Genomic DNA, 25,347 nt, shown 5'->3' with positions numbered 1-25,347 from the left:
AGCCAAGCAAAATTACACCTTTTATTGTCTAACTAAAAAGATTACAATATGCAAGCTTTCGAGGCAACTCAGGCCCCTTCTTGCCTGAAGAAGGGGCCTGAGTTGCCTCGAAAGCTTGCATATTGTAATCTTTTAGTTAGACAGTAAAGGGCATAAGTTGATAATTTAGTTTTCAGCACATGTTATATTGAATCATGTACACCTGTTTATTGTAGTTGACACTACAGTACTACTACTACTCTTAACAATAGTCGAGCGCAGCTGATTGTGTAAAGCTTTAGTCCCATTTGCCTGTTTGGTGTGATATACTGCAGCTTTCTTTAAGCTGTATGTCAGTAGTAAAGGAGCGTCACTTTTATCCATCATACATTTTTGACAGGTGTTTGTCCCGCCCCCCTGGCATTTCCGGTACCCACCATATGCCACCTGGGTTAATTTGGGTGTTTCCCCGCGCTCTGATCTCTGCCTGTTGTCGGGGCTTTTGTCAGTCGTGCGTATGGAAAATGGTCGGCTGCTCTTAGCCTTGACCCTAAAAAACTGAGTCTGTTTATCTTTGTGATCCGAACCGGTCCTTCGGGGCCCCGGTAATGTGTCAAAAGGTAAGTCAGCGATTTTGGGCGGAGCAGGCATCCAGCTCCTGGCTGCGCACAGCGCCGGGTGCGTGTACACAGAGTACAGCGTGCTTGAGTGAGCCTGCTCTTATCTGCTTACAGCGCCGGGGCTTGAGTGACAGACCCCTGCAAGAGGATGGAAAAGAAAACTTCAGAGAGACTCTATTACACACCCAAGGAGCCTGGCAGTTTTGCTGGTATTAACAGCTTCTTGAGAAACGTATCAAGTCGACGAAAAAATGTTAAGCGAAAAAATGTGTTTGAATGGATGACTGGGCAATACACTTACAGCGTGCACAAACCAGCACGGCTGAGGTTCAAGAGAAACAGAACCATTGTTTCAACTGTCGATGGCCAGTGGCAAGCCGATTTGGTAGAGATGTCTTATTATTCAAAATTCAATGATGGATATAAATTTATCCTTACGTGTATCGGTGTACTGTCAAAATTTGCTTGGGCTGTACCGTTAAAAGCCAAGACAGGGAAAAAAGTTTCTCGGGGTTTTAGTTTGATCTTTAGACAGGGTCGTGCTCCTAAGAAGCTACAGACTGATCAAGGCAAAGAATTTCATAACACTTTGGTACAAAAACTACTAAAACAGAACAATATTGTACATTTTGTCACAAACAGCGATGTAAAGGCCAGCATAGTAGAACGGTTCAATAGAACCTTAAAGTCCAAAATGTGGAAATATTTTAAATATGCCAATACTTTTCGGTATATAGATGTCCTGTCAGACTTTCTAAAGAGTTATAACCACAGTTTTCACACCACGATTAAAACAAGACCTGTAGATGTGACTCCGGAAAATGCTCTGAGTGTTTGGAAAACAGTCTATGGTAGGGCCGGGCAAAGAACATCTACTCCGTGCACTCTGAAAATAGGGGATCATGTCCGAGTTTCAAAATTAAAAGGTGTATTCGAAAAAGGCTATGAGCAGTCGTTTACAGATGAAATATTTATTATCGTGGACTGTTTTAAACGGATCAAACCTGTCTATAAACTAAAAGATTACGCAGGTGATGAAATTCAAGGGACGTTTTATGCAGAAGAGTTACAAAAATAAACCCCGTTTTGGACGAAGCTTTTTACAACACTAGGGCCAATCAAAGCATTTAAAGATAAGATTTTTTAAGATAACCCGCCAGCATATTTTTAACCAATCAACAAACACAAGCCTCATGTTAAGCTTGCCAATGGCATTACACCAGGCTGGTTCGGGCATGCACTGGCTGCATCGAGCGCGTCCCATGTTCATAACAGCCAATCAGGATACAGATCTGTTGGCGGGGATGTGAAAAGCCTATGGATTGAAGGCAACATGGCGCCGCTGTCAAAAATGTACGAACGACTCTGTCCTTGGAAAATGTATTAGCATATGAATTAAACAGCAACAGACAAAAATATTGTAATACATACATTGATGGTTCGGGTATTCGGGCGGTCGTTTTTCTAAGCCAGGAGATTTCACTGCGCATCCGAGCAGAGTGCAAAAGTAAGACATTTACCCTACTTTTAAAGTGTGCATATTATTATGATTGTGCATTACGTTGTGTTATTCTATTATAGACCGATAAACTAAAAGGTAAAAATGAAATGCTCTTGTTGTCATTTTTAATACGCGCCATTTAATTTATGATAGGCCTATAAGTTGGTAAGACAGGCCAGGGCAAATGGTCTTGTAAAATAAATAAAAAATCCGATAAAGCGTTAATATTTATGTATATATAGGTTATGATGGTGTGTACGTTTCACTAGTCTTTTTATCCCTGGTATGATGAACTTGTGCCTTAAAATAAGTACAGTATAAGGAAAAAAGAACCGGCGCATTTAGTACGTATGTTGCCGGTGACGCTGCACGCATAGAGCTGTCATTTTCTAAGCCAGGAGATCAGGGGTCGCATCCGAGCCGAAGAGCAAAAAGTAAGACATGTACTTTTAAAACTGTGTATATTATTATGATATGATATGTCGTAAATGAAATGGTAAAATGGAATTCTAGATGTCTTTACAAAATTAACATCTGTTGCTGTTTGTTGAGATAAGACGCGTGTACTTGATCCCGGGGCCTTGTTGGAACATTCTAGAGGCAGCCAAAGAATAAAATTTCATAAAAATTCATTGGAATATGCCTTTCACCGGCTGTCTATAGGTGATAACGTTGGAACATTCCAGTGGTACCCTGATACATGGTATAAAATGATAAAATTCCATATGGAATATTTTTATTTACGTTTTCACCGTGTGTTTATAAACGATAATGTTTGATTAATGTTAGATGGTTATCGGCCTAATATATATAGCTGACTTGAGCCGAATTACACATTAACATATTTTAATGCATTCCTGGAGCATTATGGCTCGCTTCTTAGATTCGGTTGAATTTGATGCTCAGCTTTCCGATCGACATAGAATTAGTATATATATATATAATTAGTGAAAAAAAACATCGGTTTACACCTTAAAGGTTATAAGGATATGTGTATGTACAATGTTAATTTTAAAAATACATCCACCACCTTATTATTATTATTTTATTTTAACAATATTTCAGCACGTGAGAAATTGCTTGAATCTCGATTAACAACGAGAAAAAGCACCACATAACCGCAAGGACGAGTTGCAACCACCTTATTAGGAACTGTGACGGCACCTCGGCAACCTACAGGTATGAAAATAAGAAAAAATAAATTTTGTTGTTAATATCAAAATTGGGGTGTGTATGTATTTTGGCGTTCACATCACAGACAATAAGGACACCTGTGATCTTCAGGGGTCGGCCTGTATGTGTTTGTGCTTTATTTATTTATTTTTTTCTTTGAATTTTTTGGTCGTAATCTTCTTTATTTATTTATTTATGACGTTATGATCTGCTTCTTATATCCTGTAAGTGCCTTGTGCATGGACTAGGCTCTACAGTATATAAATAGAATGTATTATTATTTTATTATTATTATAGCGCTCAATGTACCCTAGCGTTAGGCAAGAGCAACACATGGATAGGGGTCCCGGCTTGCATAACTCAGTGTGCAAGCCATTGATAAGAACTTTGCTGACCAACGCCCTGACGTGGCCTGCTAACCTTGCTTAGCCCTGTGTGCACCCGACTGATAAGAACTTTGCCGCCCAAAGGCCTCAGAATATGAGCAAAACTGTATAGAAAAAAGATTGGGTGTGTGTCGCTATTTCTCGGGCCCTTTTGGGTCGGCAAGCTTAATGAATTGCTGTACGTATCCATATTTATATTATATAGCTATTAAGATTGTGGTTGTTTTAATTTTTTTTCAGATTTTGGGCAATCCGTTGGTAGCATTTCCAAAGGAAAGAAAACCGAGAAAGCAACAACCAAGTCTGGAAAAACCATTCATTCAGATGATAAAGTTGATAACCATGTGCATCATTTAATCGAGAAATGGCTGATGTGTGCTATTAGAATTATTAATTAATTTAGCAACAGACGTAAAGGTATACAGTTTTTATCAGCCTTTATCGAGGAGATATTATGTCCTGAGAGTAATATTTTAAAGAAATATCTTCTGACCTGTATCTCAGGCATTTTTTATTCTGACCAGATACCAGTACTGTAGTTGAACTTCAGACAGCTTACCAAAGGCTGCATAGACTGGAAAGCGTGATCTTAAAAGATTGCACAAGTCTGGGTACCGGTTCTGGTACAAATTCTATATGACTAAAGCAAGCTAAAATGAAACCTAGTAACACATTTTTAAATATGATCAGAAAGATCAAAAATAAATACAAACGGCTGTCTGCTTATCAGAAAAGGCGATTGAAATGTACCGGGGGTCCTAGGGCTAATAGAACAAGAGACCAAACAGATTCTTCGGCTCTTAATGCACATGTTGAAATTGTAAGGGAATCTGAAAGACGGATGAAAAGGTTTAGAGCTACAGAGCATAACTATGACTTCCGTTTTATCGATTTGGATAGGATTAAGTCGTATACACAGGCCATAAACATTGTCCATCAAAGTATTCAGGGTCTTTTAGATGCATTATCCCCGAATATTGCACCATGTGATTTTGTTCAATTGCGACTTATTTCCCCGAGTTTGCAAAACAATCTTTATTCCCCAAAAAAGAATCTAGACAGCTTTGACACCACAGGCTTTTTAAATTACGTGTCTCAGATGCTGCAAAGTAATACAGAAATTATTACAGATTCTTCTCTCCGATTTGTAGTAACCATTGTGAAAAACATGCGTGGTAGTGCAAGACTTAGAATTAACACATTACTCTTCAGTAAAATTATTAATACTAAACGGCGTCTATTAGTAGATTTCTCATATCGGGGTAATTTATGTTTTGCAGGCGCTGTCATCCGTTTACTCAGTCGGAAAGCCAAACCGGATAGCTGCATTCTGCAAAAAGCTAGACAAATGCATAAACAATTGGGGTTTTCGGGTGACAAGAAAATATCTTTTTCAGATGTAGAAAAATTTGAGCGTCTATTAGATGTTTCTATAAAGGTACTATACATGCATGAGAGTACGTGGAAATACTTCACAAACTCTAAAGTGATTTTCCTACTCTTACACAATGAGCATTATTATGGGATTTTAAACGTGAAGAAATTTATCGGGGCTAATTATTTTTGTGAAATTTGCCATGCTGCTTATTCTCACAAAGTTCGCCATGTTTGTGCCAATCCTTGCAGGACCTGCCATGATGCTTCCTGCATTGAAGTAACAGGCTGTTTAATTAGATGCCGGATATGCAAAATCATCTGTCAATCAAACGATTGCCATGAGAGACACCAAAACAAAAAAAAACGTGCCAGTGGAAACAATACTGTCAGTGTTATACAGAGCTTACCCACAGTTGCAAACCGAAGCTATGTCCTCATTGTAAAGAAACAATCACAAGCTGCGACAATCACTTATGTTATATGCAATCGTTATTAAAGAGTCCGATGTCAAAAAAATATATATTTTATGATTTTGAATGTCGGCAAGACACGGGTATACACGAACCGAATTACATATACGCTTTACACATGGATGGTAACACAAGCTGGGAATTTGCCGGAAACGATTGTGTTCAAAGATTTATATCAACATTTATAGATAGTAAGTTTAAGAATTACACTTTTATTGCACACAATGCAAAATCCTATGACAGTTATTTTGTAATTAGTCAATTAATAAAAGAAATAATGAAAATGGATTTGTTAACGATCGGTGGAAAAATCATGTCGATAACGGTGAAAGGTTTAAACATCAGATTCATAGACTCTTTGAACTTTTTAGCATCAAAATTGTCTAAATTACCGCAGGCTTTGGGTTTTAAAGGGGCTAAAGGATACTTTCCTCATTTTTTTAACACGATTGAGAACCAAAATTATGTCGGGCCTGGACCGGCTGTAGAATTTTATGGTGTGGAAAGTATGATGCCAGACGAAAAGAAAGAATTTCTTTTATGGTATTCTAATCACAAGAATGACGCATTTGATTTTCAAAAGGAATTAAAAATGTACTGTCGCTTAGATGTAGAGATTCTAAGGTCGGCTTGTATTTTGTTCAGACAAGAGGTTATGGAGATCACCAAAACGACAAAGGTGTATTTAGACGAGCAGTTTCAGATCAAATACAAAAAATTATCGATTGATCCTTTTCAATGTGTTACTTTAGCGAGTGTTTGTATGGCAATGTTTAGACTTCAATTTTTGCGTGAGCAAACCATAGCTTTGCCGTTACAAGACAGTTATCACACAATACAGAAGCGCTACTCTACACCGGCCATTCAATGGATCATGTATTTAGAGGCCGAAGATAAACTAGATATTCGGCACGCGCTAAAACCCGGAGGTGAAATGCGTATTGGTAAATATTATCTAGACGGCTATGCCGAAAATAACGGCATAATGATGGCATTTGAATTTAACGGTTGATTTTTCCACGGGTGTAATATCCGTTATAATGAAAAGTCATGGAATAGTGTTACAAACACGTCATTCGGTTCGCTTTATTCAAGAACTATGGAAAAAGTTCACTACTTAAAAATGCAGGGTTTTCAGGTGCATCAAATCTGGGAACATAATTGGCGACAAATGGTTCGTGAAAACACCCGTGTGCAGAATTTCCTGAAAACCGCTCGACTCCCAGAGGCTTTGAACCCTAGGGAATCTCTCTTTGGCGGACGAACAAAAGCAGCACGTTTATATTACAAGGTTTGCGCTGGTGAAAAAGTCCATTACTATGATTTTACGAGTTTATATCCATATGTGAATAAAACCAAAAGATATCCAATCGGTCATCCATAAATTATTTATAAGGACTTTGGACCGTTAGAAACGTATTTCGGATTACTTTCGCTAGTGAAACTGGCACTCACTTAGGCTCACTGAAACTCCACACATGCAATGCTAGCTACACTTACAGCAAGTAAAAAAATCAAAAAACCACTGATAAGAACTTTGCTGCCCAAAGGCCTCAGAAAAATGGGCAAAACTGCATAGAAAAAAAGGTTGGGCGTGTGTCGCTATTTCTGAGGTCTTTGGGCAGCAAAGTTCTTATCAGTGGTTTGCACACAGGGTTAAGCAAGGGGGCCCCGTGTCCATGTGTTGCTCTTGGCTAACGCTAGGGTGCATTGAGTACTATAATAATAATAATAATACATTTTATTTATATAGAGCCTTTCCCATGCTCAAGGCATTTACAGAATATAAGAAGTACGTTATATACAGTATATAGCATTGTACAAACCAGATAAATAAATAAAGAAGATTACGACCATGAATTCAGAGGAAAAATAAATAAATAAATAAAAAGCCTAGCAGACAACATATGTGATGGTCTCGCACAAACACACACAGGTTACATGTGCATCTTGACATTGAGGTGAACTGAGAGAAGCGTAATAAAGTCAAGTAGAGCTAAAAGCCTTCCTGAACACATGAGTTTTGAGTTGTTTTTAAAAGAATTCATGGAGTCAGCTGATCTAATTAATTTGTGGTAGGTCATTCCAGAGTGTGGGTGCTATACAACTGAAGCTCTACATGGACAACTGGCCCTGCAGATCACACCAGTGCTATTGCCTGTTATGTGAACGCCAAAACAAATACAGACCCGATTTTGGTATTTAAAACAAACGTTTTTTCTTTTTATTTTCATACCTGTAGCCTGCCGAGGTGTCGTCACACTTCCTAATAAGGTGGTTAAATAAAACTCTACACTATCTCTTAAAATAAAAAATGCACTGTTCTTAAATAAAAACAATTTTAAATTTTGATTAAAATATATTCAAAAAGTGTTAAGGTTTCTTTTGTATCCTTTTTGTTCAACCCCATAATTTTTCTCACAAGTAATTATGCTTGTATACATTAAGAATTAGTCTTATTCTATAGGAAGTATGGAGTCTGCATTGTTTGGTAGTGTAATTGCACCTTATTACTCAAGCAGCAAACATTAACATTGCTGCAGTCCAGTGTCTGGATTTGTAATGCAGTACATGTAAAAGCACATTGTGTGGTTTTTCAGTGTATATATTGTGTTAGGGTTCTGACAGTTTGGGGTGTGCAAATTTTGTTTGAGCATGGGCACGTAGAGTTATTCAATAACTATCTGTGCCTTTCATTAATGCAGTGGTTCTCTGGATCAGTCATGACTCCTGTGTAGAAATATGTGATTGACAACTCAGTGTTGTACACCAATATATAATTCGGAGCTAGCCACTTGATTTAGAGGTTTTTTGATTTTTTACTTGCTGTAAGTGTAGCTAGCACTGCATGTGTGGAGTTTCAGTGAGCCTAAATGAGTGCCAATTTCACTAGCGAAAGAAGTAGGGCTAAAGATAAATAACCTCTGTTTTATTGTCATTCAGTTGGAGGAAATTTTGCACCATCCAAAGTTTAATATTATCTTTACACTCCATCAGTTTTTGTACTACTGAACTGTGAAGTTTTTTAAAACCAGATTGAAATACTGTACATCATATAGATTGTTTTCCTCCAAATATGACAGTAATTGCACATTAACCACCTTTTCCATAATTTTGAACAGGAAGGGGAGCTTAGTGATAGGCCTGTAATTTGAAAACACTGTGGGATCCAGAGTAGGCATCTCCAATAGTGACTGAACAATTGCATGCTTGAAGTTGTCCGGCATTTCCCCATAGTTTTAAACAGTGATTAATTATGTGCGAAAGCAAGTGTACTGATGTCTCCAAAATAATCTTTAAACAGATGTGCAGGTTAAATATCAAGAGGATCAGCGGAAGTTTGAAATGGTAGACTATATCAGTTAGCTGGGAGATGGAAACTGATTGAAACAACATAAACTGGCTCTGCACTGGCCCACAGGAAAGAAGTTTAGGAATAACTCGCAGTTCTCAGGCAAGCTCACAGAGAAGCTGCTGACAGGTGGGGTAAAGAAAGTGTTCATGGTGTTAAAAAGCACTCTAGGTCTTGAGGCATCATTTGCAATAAGTCCGATAGATACTGTAATTTGATTTCGCTGTTCTCATCACCTCTTGGTAGAGCTTCAAGGGAGATTTCAGAATTTCATAGGAGTTTATCCTTCTTTCACCAGTAATTAAATAATACTGAGCTTCTGAATAGTACAGTTTTTATTTAACTGGCAACTATAAAATTCTTAATGTACAATTTTATTTAGTACTGGTGTAACCAAAGATGTTTTAAGTAAATATGATTTTTGTTAACATTTTCACTAAAATTAATTTATTGCACTTTTAAAACTGAATATATATTTAAGCCTTAGTCAATGTTTATATAAAGAAATGGGTGCTTCAGTAATCATATCAGAAATTCTTAGCAGAAAAGCATTTTGCGAATAGTCTGTGATAGACACTTAATAATCCATGTTCTCAAGCAGCATGTTCCTGACCCCTTTTATAGTTTAATGTCTTGTTTTTTTAACCTATCTTTGCATTTTTTAAGGTAATTTGCAAATTTCATTTTGAATCATTAATTTAAGTGATTATCCTGTACACTAAATTTTGAGAAATGTTTTTATTGAAACATTAGTTTGAGCTCATCTGGACCTTACTTTTGTCAGAGTTTTTTTTATTTTTTTCATCAGAGAAAAGTTCAATGATCCAAACAGTATGTTAATGGAAGACTTATAAACCAGTAGTTTTGTTAAATTTAATTTTGTGACATTTATGGAAAAGATTTGCTCTATTATAAAACATTTTCATGTCCTATTTGCATGTGTCTTGGCTTATATGTTTAACTGTTAAGCATTTCTCTGCATAATTTGGGGTAACAATGACAAAAAAAAAAAAAAAGAAAAAGAAAAGAAAAAGCCATACGGTAACTGTGTCACATGGGCTCGAAAAGATAATTTAGTGTTGTTTGTTTTAATAGTACTGAATGATGTGTGTCATTCCTTTCTTACAGAAGGTGGTCCATAAAATGACAGCCTTCTGCTTATGTTGTTCCCTTATTCAATTTAACCAGAAAGGATGGAGTTAACAGTTGTGTGAATATGACATGTTCATCAGCATGGTCTTCCATACCGGTGACGGAAAAGTAGATTGTATTGGTAACTGTCTCCTTTCCTCCATCTGCTACCCAATGTGGTCACAAAGACTTCTGCAAAGTCTATTCTCCGTGTACTCTTGTGTGAGTGAATATACAGTATATACACTGCACATTTTTGGCTAGTGGGTGGCATTGGACCAGGTACTATTTGAATATGAAACTCTACTTGGAAGAAAGAGACCACTTCTACATGCAAGAGAGTTTGGTGTTCTGGGAGGAAGATTACCCATTTCTCCAGGGACACATTAGAGAACATGAGGTTAGCATAAGCAGGATTTGGCTCTGTTGTCCTGATACTAGAATGGTAGTAACCAGGGGCCTGCCAAGAGTTCCATAAAACAGGTAAAGACTGAGATGCCATGGAGGGCTGAAGGGTGAGAACTCAATTCCTTTCAGTCTAACCAGTATTATTCAGGAATTCAGCTTGTAATAAATAAGGGGGGCAGCTGTCCTAAAAGGAAGGTAGTCTTGAAGTGGCATAAAAGGCCTGGTCCTTTAAGGGCAACTTTGGTATACCAGCAATCGCTAGCGGACAGTCTGACTTGCCACTGAATCCCAGAAGTAACCCCAATAAGAGATTTGATGGCTTCTCTTTGCCAGTGCTAAAATTACTTTAAAGTAGGGAGTTCATTTTGTTGATTGTTAATACGCCATAATAACCAGAGTTGGCCTTTGGCTTAGTGATATCGGCTCCTACCTGGAGCGTCTCCTTGTGGTGAGGGAATGCAAACACAGTTTCAGTCTGTGAAATACTGTAGGTAGTGTATAAACTCCTGTCCATTTTAAGAGTGAAATGTTGAAAGGGAAATATACAGAAATACAGTTGTGCTTGAAAGTTTGTGAACCCTTTAGAATTTTCTATATTTCTGCATAATTATGACCTAAAACATCATTAGATTTTCACTCAAGTTATAAAAGTAGATAAAGAGAAACAAGTTAAATAAATTAGACAAAAATATTATAGTTGGTCATTTATTTATTGAGGAATATTCAAGCAATTTCTCACGTGATGAAATATTGTTAAAATAAATAATAATAATAATAATAAGGTGGTGGCTGTATTTTTAAAATTAACATTGTACATACACATATCCTTATAACCTTTAAGGTGTAAACCGATGTTTTTTTTCACTAATTATATATATATATACTAATTCTATGTCGATCGGAAAGCTGAGCATCAAATTCAACCGAATCTAAGAAGCGAGCCATAATGCTCCAGGAATGCATTAAAATATGTTAATGTGTAATTCGGCTCAAGTCAGCTATATATATTAGGCCGATAACCATCTAACATTAATCAAACATTGTCGTTTATAAACACACGGTGAAAACGTAAATAAAAATATTCCATATGGAATTTTATCATTTTATACCATGTATCAGGGTACCACTGGAATGTTCCAACGTTATCACCTATAGACAGCCGGTGAAAGGCATATTCCAATGAATTTTTATGAAATTTTATTCTATGGCTGCCTCTAGAATGTTCCAACAAGGCCCCGGGATCAAGTACACGCGTCTTATCTCAACAAACAGCAACAGATGTTAATTTTGTAAAGACACCTAGAATTCCATTTTACCATTTCATTTACGACATATCATATCATAATAATATACACAGTTTTAAAAGTACATGTCTTACTTTTTGCTCTTCGGCTCGGATGCGACCCCTGATCTCCTGGCTTAGAAAATGACAGCTCTATGCGTGCAGCGTCACCGGCAACATACGTACTAAATGCGCCGGTTCTTTTTTCCTTATACTGTACTTATTTTAAGGCACAAGTTCATCATACCAGGGATAAAAAGACTAGTGAAACGTACACACCATCATAACCTATATATACATAAATATTAACGCTTTATCGGATTTTTTATTTATTTTACAAGACCATTTGCCCTGGCCTGTCTTACCAACTTATAGGCCTATCATAAATTAAATGGCGCGTATTAAAAATGACAACAAGAGCATTTCATTTTTACCTTTTAGTTTATCGGTCTATAATAGAATAACACAACGTAATGCACAATCATAATAATATGCACACTTTAAAAGTAGGGTAAATGTCTTACTTTTGCACTCTGCTCGGATGCGCAGTGAAATCTCCTGGCTTAGAAAAACGACCGCCCGAATACCCCGAACCATCAATGTATGTATTACAATATTTTTGTCTGTTGCTGTTTAATTCATATGCTAATACATTTTCCAAGGACAGAGTCGTTCGTACATTTTTGACAGCGGCGCCATGTTGCCTTCAATCCATAGGCTTTTCACATCCCCGCCAACAGATCTGTATCCTGATTGGCTGTTATGAACATGGGACGCGCTCGATGCAGCCAGTGCATGCCCGAACCAGCCTGGTGTAATGCCATTGGCAAGCTTAACATGAGGCTTGTGTTTGTTGATTGGTTAAAAATATGCTGGCGGGTTATCTTAAAAAATCTTATCTTTAAATGCTTTGATTGGCCCTAGTGTTGTAAAAAGCTTCGTCCAAAACGGGGTTTATTTTTTGTAACTCTTCTGCATAAAACGTCCCTTGAATTTCATCACCTGCGTAATCTTTTAGTTTATAGACAGGTTTGATCCGTTTAAAACAGTCCACGATAATAAATATTTCATCTGTAAACGACTGCTCATAGCCTTTTTCGAATACACCTTTTAATTTTGAAACTCGGACATGATCCCCTATTTTCAGAGTGCACGGAGTAGATGTTCTTTGCCCGGCCCTACCATAGACTGTTTTCCAAACACTCAGAGCATTTTCCGGAGTCACATCTACAGGTCTTGTTTTAATCGTGGTGTGAAAACTGTGGTTATAACTCTTTAGAAAGTCTGACAGGACATCTATATACCGAAAAGTATTGGCATATTTAAAATATTTCCACATTTTGGACTTTAAGGTTCTATTGAACCGTTCTACTATGCTGGCCTTTACATCGCTGTTTGTGACAAAATGTACAATATTGTTCTGTTTTAGTAGTTTTTGTACCAAAGTGTTATGAAATTCTTTGCCTTGATCTGTCTGTAGCTTCTTAGGAGCACGACCCTGTCTAAAGATCAAACTAAAACCCCGAGAAACTTTTTTCCCTGTCTTGGCTTTTAACGGTACAGCCCAAGCATATTTTGACAGTACACCGATACACGTAAGGATAAATTTATATCCATCATTGAATTTTGAATAATAAGACATCTCTACCAAATCGGCTTGCCACTGGCCATCGACAGTTGAAACAATGGTTCTGTTTCTCTTGAACCTCAGCCGTGCTGGTTTGTGCACGCTGTAAGTGTATTGCCCAGTCATCCATTCAAACACATTTTTTCGCTTAACATTTTTTCGTCGACTTGATACGTTTCTCAAGAAGCTGTTAATACCAGCAAAACTGCCAGGCTCCTTGGGTGTGTAATAGAGTCTCTCTGAAGTTTTCTTTTCCATCCTCTTGCAGGGGTCTGTCACTCAAGCCCCGGCGCTGTAAGCAGATAAGAGCAGGCTCACTCAAGCACGCTGTACTCTGTGTACACGCACCCGGCGCTGTGCGCAGCCAGGAGCTGGATGCCTGCTCCGCCCAAAATCGCTGACTTACCTTTTGACACATTACCGGGGCCCCGAAGGACCGGTTCGGATCACAAAGATAAACAGACTCAGTTTTTTAGGGTCAAGGCTAAGAGCAGCCGACCATTTTCCATACGCACGACTGACAAAAGCCCCGACAACAGGCAGAGATCAGAGCGCGGGGAAACACCCAAATTAACCCAGGTGGCATATGGTGGGTACCGGAAATGCCAGGGGGGCGGGACAAACACCTGTCAAAAATGTATGATGGATAAAAATGACGCTCCTTTACTACTTATGTCTATTATGGAAGCTTGAACTCTGGAAACTGTAGCGGTAGCACAATTCTGTTTAATTCATACAATATTTTTGAAATAGAATAAACATTTTGGTAAAGTGTTAAAATTCTGATCCCATTTTGCCAGAATTCATGTATCTTAAGAAAAGAATCCCTGTTCAATCATTGATAAGAGAATATGATACAGCAGTATTGATTTTTAGACACAAAAGCAATGCCGGTGAAGAGCCAAGAACATTACAAAATTTATAATAAAAGAGAGAGAGAATAGGAACAAGAAGATAATATAAGATAAAAACTTGCTGTCTAGGTTTCTATGTGTTATAAAAGTTTATAACAAAAATTGAGTAGAATGATGAAAATATTAAGGCACATGGATCTGCCCTTCCATTGGGAAGACTCATTCTTCCTGAAGTAAGGGAGGACAATGTGAAATGATGACATAATGTCCCTCCAGTCGTCCATATTCTGAACTCTCATTATCCAATATGAGGTTGTGAAGATTCAATGCATATACAGTGACAGCGCTGGATGTCCATCCATTACACCACAAACTCACATACTCATTTGCATGTACTCATACTGGGGAATTATCATAACATGCATGACTTTGGGAAGAAGGATGAAACTAGTGACCCTGGGGGAAAAATGGACTCGGGAAGAACTTCTAAGCTCCACATAAACTGTGACCATTTCAGGAATTAAACCTTGGTCCCGGCAGTTGCAGAGTAACAACTTAAATTAATCCAAAATGTGAAAATGGTGCCTGTAAAGGACCTGTCTACCTTTGCTGTGCTGCATCGTGTTTAAGCCCTGCCACTCCATAACTAAGAACTGAATTAAGCCCATATGAAACTGAATGCATCATAGTAAGATTATGAATAGTTTATAGTTTCCAATTAAAATAATACACACAAAGAGGGTCACTACATTGGGGTCACAATATATAGGCACACAGGTAAAGGAAGAAGCTCACAAACCCTGCAAACATTCATTAGGCTGGGAAAAGAACACAGTATGCCTGAACGGTGAGGGTAGGGGTCCTAACCAGTTAAAATAAACCACATAGAACTATAAGAAACTTATGAGCAGGGGGCCATATGGCTCAGAATTCAAGGATATTTAGTCTATAAAAGCATTCATAAGTAAAATATAGTTAAAGCTGTTAGAAGTAGTCACAATTATATTGTGATAGCATTTCTCCTAAACATCAAGTCTGTTTTGGCTTTAGAATTGTTAAAAGAAGGTTTTTGGCAAAATAGTTTTTATCCACTACAAGAACCCTAGCCTTTAAAAACTATCTGGTAGACAGCCGGAGATGGCTTTTGTAATTATAAAAGTCAAATTCCTGCTGGTAATGGTGGGGCAATATTTACTGCTGGGCACTTTCAAATCTAATAAGTGCAGTATAACTTGCTAAATTACGAATTTCTAATATAAAATGGTTCTGTGAGCCCCATTTCTCTCTGGACATGCACAGTGCTGTTTACTCTGATTACTGAAGATGGCAGTGTGGTTTCACATCCTGATGAGAATTCATTGTCCTGGAAAGTGCTAGTGCAATTTTAATGTATCATATAACTTCTATTTCATATTTTTGCCTTCCTTTTCTGTTTCAAAGTTTAAGTAAAGTCACCAGGGAAAAGCTGCTGCACCTTTGCTGTCTGCAGTGATATTTGTAACCAGCTGAACCACATCAATAATAAAGTATATTGTCCGAGAATCTGCAAATACAGGTTCATTGCCTTTAAACATAGTTGTCCCTGACAAATCCTATTTTCCTTTTCCTTTGCCAAGAATAAACAAGTTTAAGGGTTGTAGACAATACCTCCTACTCTAATTTTCATGTGCATGTTTGTCACAATATCACATTTGAATAAACAGCATGTTTTATGTCTTTTCTTACTGTAATTAATTCAGTCCTATTCAAACCTGAAAACATCTCAAAATAAATTTTGTCGTGCCTCCGCCCAGCTTCGTCCAACATATGAAATGAGAACGAACTAATGGAGGGCAAGACCAGCTGGTTAAAAGGCAAATTACATTTATTCATTTCAATTCTGTATTTTTGCTGATTGCCAAGATCAAGATACAACATAGATAGCTGCTGCCTACGCGCCTAAATTGCATTAATTGAGTCTGAGAAAGTTATATGAGGTTATGTTGAATAGATAATTAATTGAAATAAAATTATGTAAAAATACATAAATAAAATGAAAATACAATATTTTAACTTTGCATGCTATGTTCTTTTTTCTTTGCTTTGTACTACAACACTAAAGACAAATAAACCAATAATATTCATGAAACTCCAAACAAATTTGAACTTTTTTTTGCAGTTGTGTAATTATGAGATAAGCTAATAGAAAGATCTTAGTGAAATTAATTTGACAAACTGGCTCTTGATTAGTGGGTTTATAAGATGGATGGATGAATAAATATGCATATAATCTTGTAATATTTCTCTGTTAATGACATTATTTTGGCTCATCCATTTTTAGTTCCTGGTTTGCTCTCTGTTATTGACATGGCAATATAAAACTATTGAAAATGAGGAAAAGCTGCAGGAAGAAACAGCCAAAATGTCAGAGAACCGGATATTTTATTTTAAAAGGTAAAAAGGCAGTTAAAAGTAAGTATTAAATTGTGTGTTAATGTGAAATCAGTCCATCCACTGATTTAACATGATTTTTTGAAAAGACTGAAGTTGCTTATTACTGTGAAAAAAAAGGAGAAAACTCTGAAACAGACAGAATAACCCTATACAGTATATATATATATATATATATATATATATATATATATATATATATACATATCTATGTATGTATTTGTGTGTGTGTGTTTGTGTGTGGGTGGTGTATATGTATTGAATTGTGATTTTCCCATCAATCAACAAAAATCTGTAGTAATTACAGATCCTTTTAAATTAGTTATACAACAATGGATTATATAAGTGGTCACCTCAACCCAGTTTATATTTGGTAGAAGCATGCTGATAAATGATTACATAAGCTGCATAATTCTCCTCTAAATTTGAACCTGCAGATATTTCATATTTTTCCTCTTCTTCTTTACACCAGTTGCTTAGCTTTGCTTCTTCTGGATGGAGGCCATTGCTGATTGACAGTGTTCAGCTCATGTCTCATATGTCAGTTTGAATTCAGGCCCAGGTCATATTATCTCCATTATTCAAGACTTTTCCCTTTTTTGTTTTAAAGTAACTATGACTTTGGCTCATTGGATCATTGCACTGCCTAAAGATGAATGATTTCTGTGACAAAGCAGGGCGCTAAATATATTATAGATATATTAATCAAATATATTATATATAGTACACTGGTCCTGAAATTCAGACCACATATTCTCCTTCTGGGAGTTTCTGATGTGAGCCTTTTCAGTGGTGGGCTTTTAAATCCACTTTTATTTGAAATCCAAATTTATATCCGGGCAATTGTCATATACTCTTTTTTTTTTGTACCTCTGCACACTGGACACCTTTGAATATGACAAAGGCTCCTTGGACACTTTTCTGACTAGTGTCATTCTTGGTCAGAGGATGTCCTGTCTTTTACAGATTCATAATTTTGGATGATTAGTGCTGATTCAGACATGTTATAAGGACTTCTTCTATCTTATTTTCACGTATTCATGATGAGATTTTTGAACAGCCTATGTAGTTTAAAATGTGAAAAAAAGCAATGGGCAGGCTGTTAATGCTTTTTTATCCACTTCATAATATGTCCTGTTTAGCATTTGAATATTTATTTGATATCCATTTTGTATTCATTTTCTAGACATACTCAGTCCATCTCTAAGATGGTGTGCTGCTGAAATAATGTACAAACACCCCGATTATATAATAACCTTCACTTCATTTACATCCAAATGTCAGCAGAGGTCATTTAAAGATGGTCTTCTAGCTTTTCTAAGGCCTTTTAGTTAATTCTCATGCAGATTTTTAGTGCCCTTTTCTTCTTAATAGTTGTAACCAATACTTCATATAGTATTTCAAAATTAACTTCCAAAGCTCCTTTCATATTAACTTGTTCAGGAATATCTCACAGCTATTTTTAAAGATTAATTGCCCTTTTGGAGTTTCCATAACCAGCCTTTATATATATTTTTGGTGTTTTTTTTTCCTGTATAGGCACATTGTTTGATTTTAGGCTCCAATACTTGTCTTGGTTTTTGGTTTCAAGTACACTATAGTGTTCATTATGTTGTGAATAAGGAGTGATAGAAGAACACAAGCTGTTTAAATATTATGTCTATAACAAAAAGTCATCTAAACAACTCAATGGTTTAATTAACAAATTAAATACAGCCATGACAATACAGAGGAATTATTGTTTATTTGGAAAAAAATAAAAAGAAGAAACAATTGAAGTGAAAATCAGTTTGATGCACTCTTTTACACAGCAGCTCCTGCGTAAAGCTTTCCATGAAAAATATCCCTTTCATTTCTGACTATTGGCATTTCTTTGGATTTCAGGGAGTCAACAGTTGGCACATGAACCGATAAGAAAGAAAGCAGGGATTTGCACTCCTTATCTTCACTTCACACTCCTTGTGCAGATGGATTTTCAGAAGTCTTTTACTTAGCCATTTTTCAACTCTTACAGGTATCAGATATTTAATTAATGCAACCATGCTCTGATACAAGAACAGACAGTCCTTAAGTGGCTTTAAGAAAATGTGTTTTTTTTCTTGCAAATGCAATATTTAATTTTAGAAAACACTTAGCAATGCTGTAAAGAGCATTGTGCTCGTAACTTGATTTTGTATTTTGCATTAGTGCAAAGAGACACTCATAAAATTAAAAGTACTCTTGACTTTGCTAAGGTTATTTCTATTACAGGTTCTCATATACGCATCTTATGTTAAGAATTTTCCATATTTTGTCCCATTCATTTTATTCCTTTATTGCGCTTGTCATAACAAAATGCTTATAGCCCAAACACAAAAACAAGTTAGTAAGAGAAAAATGCAACTTATATATCTTTTTATAGTTTTTATGCTTTTATTTCCCCATGATAAGCAAGTAAGGAGTCTAGTAGAAAATATAGGTCCATTAAAGGTAAAAAAAAAGTCAATTGCAATATTTATTGTGCAGCAACATCAGGAGGAGAGATTACAGGGAAATGAAAAGCTACTGTATATTATGTATTTAAAGATTTGGGAAAGGTTACAGTATAGCCTCTAAGGAAGAGGACATTTCTGGAAAAGCTGGTAAGACTGGCAGAAATGATGCATGGGAGATTGGTAGCCGAAGTGAGAACTGCATATGGAAACATAATAGTGCTTAGTGGGCAAGAAGGTTTACATCACGGTTCAGCTCTTAGCCCCTTCCCCTTAGTCCTTCAAGTGATGGCTAAGTGAGGGTATCAGAAGTGGTGAATTCTGGGAATTGCTATATGCTCATGACCTTGGGATCATAGTAAAGTCAAAAGGAGATCTGCAGAGAAGGGTAATTGAATGGCAGGGGGCACTGGAACAGGGAGGATTGAAAATAAATGCTGGAATGTCAGAGGTTGTGGTTAGCAGAAACAGAAGAGAAGAGGGACTGTTTAATCAAGACAGAGTATCCTTAGATCATAATTTGATAGAGGCGTTTAAATACCTGAGGTCAGTTACAACTCAACAGTGTAACAATGAAGCAAAAAGGTGAAGGTGTTAGGTGGTAAGTTATAAATGGATGCCAAGCAAAGTAAAAGAAAAGAATTGTTTGAACAGTACTAAGGCCATCACTGATGTACGGTGTAGAGAAATACAAAATAAGTAAATGAGAAGAAGATAAACTTGAAAGAAATAAAATGTGATTGGTAATGCAGGCTTTGGGCTCCCTCACTAAGGGAGAGATGGAGGTCAGGTGAAGTGCAGGCATGGTAAAGGTCATTTAGGATATTTGAGAAGCTAGACTGAAATGGTATGGGCAGATTATAAGGAAATGAGTCTGACACTGGAAGACCTAAGGAGAATGGAGCTGGCAAAGGTGTAGAGTGTAAGGGCAAGGGTTTGAGGGTGGAGGATAGGTAAGAAGGAGGAGGAGAGTCATCAAAGCTGCTGACCCAGTTAAGGACACATTGGACCACCTTCAGACTATTGTGAGCATTGAAAAATACGGGAAGATGGTAACAAAAAAAAAACAAGTGATCAGGGTCAGAACCATGAGATCAAAACTAAACCTGGGATACCAAGAACAACAGAACAAAATTAAAACTTGAGAGTCAAATATAAAGTGAAAGTCAAAACCAAAAACAAAATCCTACCACTAGGTCCTACTTGAGAATTAAGGTCAATGATGCTGTTTTGTCTTGGTAGAGTAATATATTACTCTACTTTCCCTTTTGTATTATTAATATGTAGTCTTTGTCAGAATGGCTCAAATCTCACAGACTTACAAATGTTTATAATATATTGTAGTATATAACTTCTCCCCACCTTCCCGTCTACATTTATAACCTCAGGCAATTAAGTGTAGTAAAAGACAAGCAGGACTTAAGTTACAATTTAAAAAATGTATTATTGATAATATTCATAAATAATAACACTATGCAAAGTACTTTTGAATTTTGGCAACTATACAACCTAATAAATGCTGATGAGAAGTTTCAGGTGGCACACAGACTTGTAGTTACTTTAAATGTCTCTAGTTAAGGCATCATTTTTGATCAGCTTTCATCAGAACAGGGCCGCATGCCTGTCTCAATATGGCTGCCAAGCTGTGCTCTTCATTGTGTTGTCCTTTTCAGTTCATGGTTTGTGAGATGGTCTTTCATCAGTTGGTCAGAGATAGAGATAGAGAGAGGGAGGGGTAAAGCAAGCAAATTTATAGATTTTCTGTCCAACCACTTGAGCCAATAGGGTGTCATGATACTTAAAGGCTTCTGCTACAAGCCAATTCCAAACAGCCATACCTCAGACCAATGGGACATAGAATACCTTCACACCTGTCCCCAAAACCATTTATTAAAGTGATGCTTTCCAGCTAGGTAGCCTGGCTTTCCTGTGGAGGTTATTTGAGAGAGTCCTGCAGAGAAACATTTACCAAACTTGTTTGAGGCACTTCCCCCAATCCTGTCTTAAAATTACAAAGACTCATTCCTTAAAGGAGGTAGGGGTACTTAACCATCTAACCATTGCTGTTCTTATCAATGATATACCATACATTAGTGTTATAAGTTACAAATAAAGACATACAAAATATTTATCAACTTATATGCAAAATTTCACACTACAACAGATGCTAAAGATTCTCTTCTGAGTTGTTTCATCCTCCAAGTATAACTTGCATTACAAAATTGGTGAAATGGTCGAGGTCAGGAAACGTACTAACATCGCTGCAAAACTGAAGCAAACCAAGAAAATGAACTTTTTAAAATTCAAAGAAAAATCAGAAAATAATGCTCGGATATCAGAGGTTTCTCGTGTTTCAAAAAAATCCAGGGGTTCATGTCAAAGTCTTTTGGACCTACGCTTACTGGTCACTCTGCCTTGTCCTCATGATTCTGTAATAAGGTCCAAAAATGAAAGGGAATATTTCAAAAAAATTATAGCATTGTAAAATCTAAATAAAATGTTGTCCTTTTTGAATAAAAGTATAGGAGAAAGATTAAACTTTTTTTTTTTTTTTTGAGTTTGGTAAATCTTCCCCGTGATCCTGTTGTAAAGATATAGTGGGTAGGATAATGGATGGATGGTAAATCTTTCCATGCGTGCTAGTGAACCGCCGGTATAAACAGGTGCGTACACTGGGGCTAAATTCCCAGACATCCATATTAAGCACACTAGAGCTCCTGATTTTGGGAGTGCTGTATAAAACACAGTCTGCCCTGAAAAAAACAATGAGCGGCTTAAACATTCTATGACAGGAAAGAATTACAGCCACAGCAACCATGACACAAGATATGATGACATGACGCAGTCAGTAAGAGTATCGCTGTGATGATTACCATGGCACAAAAATGGTGATTAAAATCAGACTAACTGTAATAACATAGGGAGAAAAATTTGCGTTAGAAGTATGTAAGAGTTGTACAGGATATGTACAAGAGAAGTGATGGATGCATTCAAGGTGGAGGTGGGATTACATCAGGGATCGGCTCTGAGCCCTTTCTTATTTGCAATGGTGATGGACAGGTTGACAGACAAGGTTAGACAGCAGTCCCTGTAGACTATGATGTTTGCTGATGACATTGTGATCTGTAGCAATAGTAGGGGGCAGGTTGAGGAGACCCTGGAGAGGTGGAGATATGCTCTAGAGAGGAGAGGAATGAAGGTCAGTAGGAACAAGACAGAATACATGTGTGTGAATGAGAGGGAGGTCAGTGGAATGGTGAGGATGCAAGGAATAGAGATGGCAAAGGTGGATGAGTTTAAATACTTGGGATGAACAGTATAGAGTAATGGGGATTGTGGAAGAGAGGTGAAAAAGAGAGTGCAGGCAGGGTGGAATGGGTGGAGAAGAGTGTCAGGAGTGATTTGTGACAGACGGGTATCAGCAAGAGTGAAAGGGAAGGTCTACAGGACGTTAGTGAGACCAGCTATGTTATATGGGTTGGAGACGGTGGCACTGACCAGAAAGAAGGAGACAGGGCTGGAGGTGACAGAGTTAAAGATGCTAAGATTTGCATTGGGTGTGATGAGGATGAACAGGATTAGAAATGAGGACATTAGAGGGTCAGCTCAAGTTGGACGGTTGGGAGACAAAGTCAGAGAGGCGAGATTGCGTTGGTTTGGACATGTACAGAGGAGAGATGCTGAGTATATTGGGAGAAGGATGCTAAGGATAGAGCTGCCAGGGAAGAGAAAAAGAGGAAGGCCTAAGAGAAGGTTTATGGATTTGGTGAAGGAGGACATGCAGGTGATGGGTGTAACAGAACAAGATGCAAAGGACAGAAAGGTATGGAAGAAGATGATCCGCTGTGGCAACCCCTAACGAGAGAAGAAGAATGTTTTGATGGTCTGACCCTTTGTCTATATCCAATTTTGCTATTGGTTCCCAAGAGCTATGACATTGTGTTCGATGGGATAAACAGAATTAATTTATTAAACTAAGAGTGCAAATCAAAGTGTGAAAATGTATTTTTTTTTTTTTTTTGCCATGCAAAATTTAATTCGTAATTAAAATACAAGAAATGGCAAAAAAAGGAGTGTAATTACTATGCAATTAATAGATATTAAAGTGTTTTATGTAATGGTTTCATTGCATACAATAATTAGTTGACTCTATCCTTTTTGATTAGCTTTAATGAAAATTGTTAAGCAGTACACTAAACTACACAAATTACCACCTCTTGAATAATCATATTTTTCCTCATTGAATGTAAAACTGTTTATAGATAAATATAGGAAATTAATAACAAACAATTAAACAAATAACTTTAATTAAAAAGGAACAAATAATTCTAATCATCCTTGTGATTAAGAAATATGTTTTTTATCTTAAACTCTTCCAAAAAGCTCTTGTATAATAATATCTGAACAAGACCTAAATTAAAAGAAACAAGTTTAGAATGAAGGAGAATGTAACATTTATCACATTAATTTTGAAATGATAGTCATATTCAAATATGCTTAATACACAGTATTCAGTTTGAGAGTAATTTATATGGCACAGTGGGCAGCGTGCAACGCTTGGATCCCAGTTCATGTCTCCTTGCTGGGGTGACCTCTATTTTGAGTTGCCGCATCTCCCATAGGTTTTCTTTCAATTCTTCTAGGAATTCCACTTACCTTGAGGAAAGATGAAAGACACTTTCTTTTGGCGGTCAGTGTGATGTATTGGCAAAAACACTGGATTTCAAACTGCTGCATTCTGATCTTGTAAGTCACCCAGAATGAAGGTGTCAGCTACACATACAACAGATTTGCAACTCTAAACTGTCCGGTGTGCCTGGTTTTGGATGATTGAGTGAGGCCTGGTTTCTGCCTTGGGCTTATTTCTGATGGGCCATCTAGTGATGCTGAACAATACAAATGAGAGGATATTCAGGTATTACTGTAACATTTTACAATGCCTAATATACTTTGATAAGCTGCAATATGTTTAACTTCAGGAACATTATTCTAAGGGTACTTTAGTGAGTAACTTATGTTATATGATTACCATTTTATATTTGTTAAATTGTATTACAAAGAAGTACAAAACATTGGTGTTCCTAAAATCACTATCAATAACAAATAAAATCAGTTATTTGATGGTAAACATAATTCATTTGTATCATTTTAGTATTAACATGTATAGTCTGTTCTCCATCATTTCATTTGAAGTAATTCTCACCACTAATCAGTTACAATGGTCAGTTACAAGAAAGGATTTTTAAAATTGTTTTAGATTCAATAATATAATATAAGAGTATTTATTTTGTTTACGGATAAGAATGTTGAAAAAGAGGATGAGCAAAATGATTTTCCTTATCTCTTCACTGCCATAAGTAGCATGGTTTGAGTACATTGGGCAAGGGGAAATTAATTAAGATTACTCCTCATAGAGATCACTATGTCAAGGATAAATGGAACTGAGCTTACTGACTCAAAAAGCTCTAAACAACCTGCTGTGAATCAGCCATTATAGGATTACCAATATGACTGACTCTTCAAAGGAAGGACAGCAGCTAAAGAGAGTGTGAGGAAAAGAAGAGGTGAGTACATCTTGTATCAGTTTAAACTGCCAAACAAATACACACATCAGCAACTCTACACCCACTCATGCCTGCTTCATTTTTTAAATAATAGCTCAGATTAATGTTATATTATACAGTATATATTGTAGGAAACGGCCAGCACCTCAACCCAGCCATGGAGACATGGAGTTCGGCAACACAGCCCTGCTGGGTACCGTGGGTGCTGCCAGGGAACGCTGTGGGAAGATGGTGGGAGGCGAAGCTTTCACCTAGCTCAGAAGTACTAGGGGATCACGAGGACAGAAACCTGAGCTGAGCAAGAGACTTGAATTCTCCGTCTGACCCAGAAGTGCTGCCAAGGCACATGAACAGAAGAGGAGGAGCACTTCCGGGTCAAGGATTATTTAAAGGACTGTTGTGAACCCAGCAGGTGAGCCTGAGTCAGGAGGAGGTGTGGAGACAACACTTGCTGGGAGGTGTGGAGGAGAAAGAATATTGTGTTTATTGCTTTATTGTTGTGTTTGTTGTGGCTGTGGTGCTTTGGAGGTACTGTTTTTAAAGAAGAAAAAATATTAAAAGTCTTCTTAGTGCTTTTACCCTGTGTCCAGAGTGTCTGTCTGGTGGGTTTAAAAGGGGCAATAGTGCCACCTAGAGTCCACTCATTTACAATATACTGTATGTAATATTGAATTTAAAACCATACCCCACTTCCAGAATATCTCAAAATTCTGCCAGATCAT

Source organism: Erpetoichthys calabaricus, chromosome 14 (genome assembly GCF_900747795.2).
Source record: "Erpetoichthys calabaricus chromosome 14, fErpCal1.3, whole genome shotgun sequence".
In the NCBI taxonomy this organism is placed as follows: domain Eukaryota; kingdom Metazoa; phylum Chordata; class Cladistia; order Polypteriformes; family Polypteridae; genus Erpetoichthys; species Erpetoichthys calabaricus.
This window is presented reverse-complemented; position numbering follows the sequence as displayed.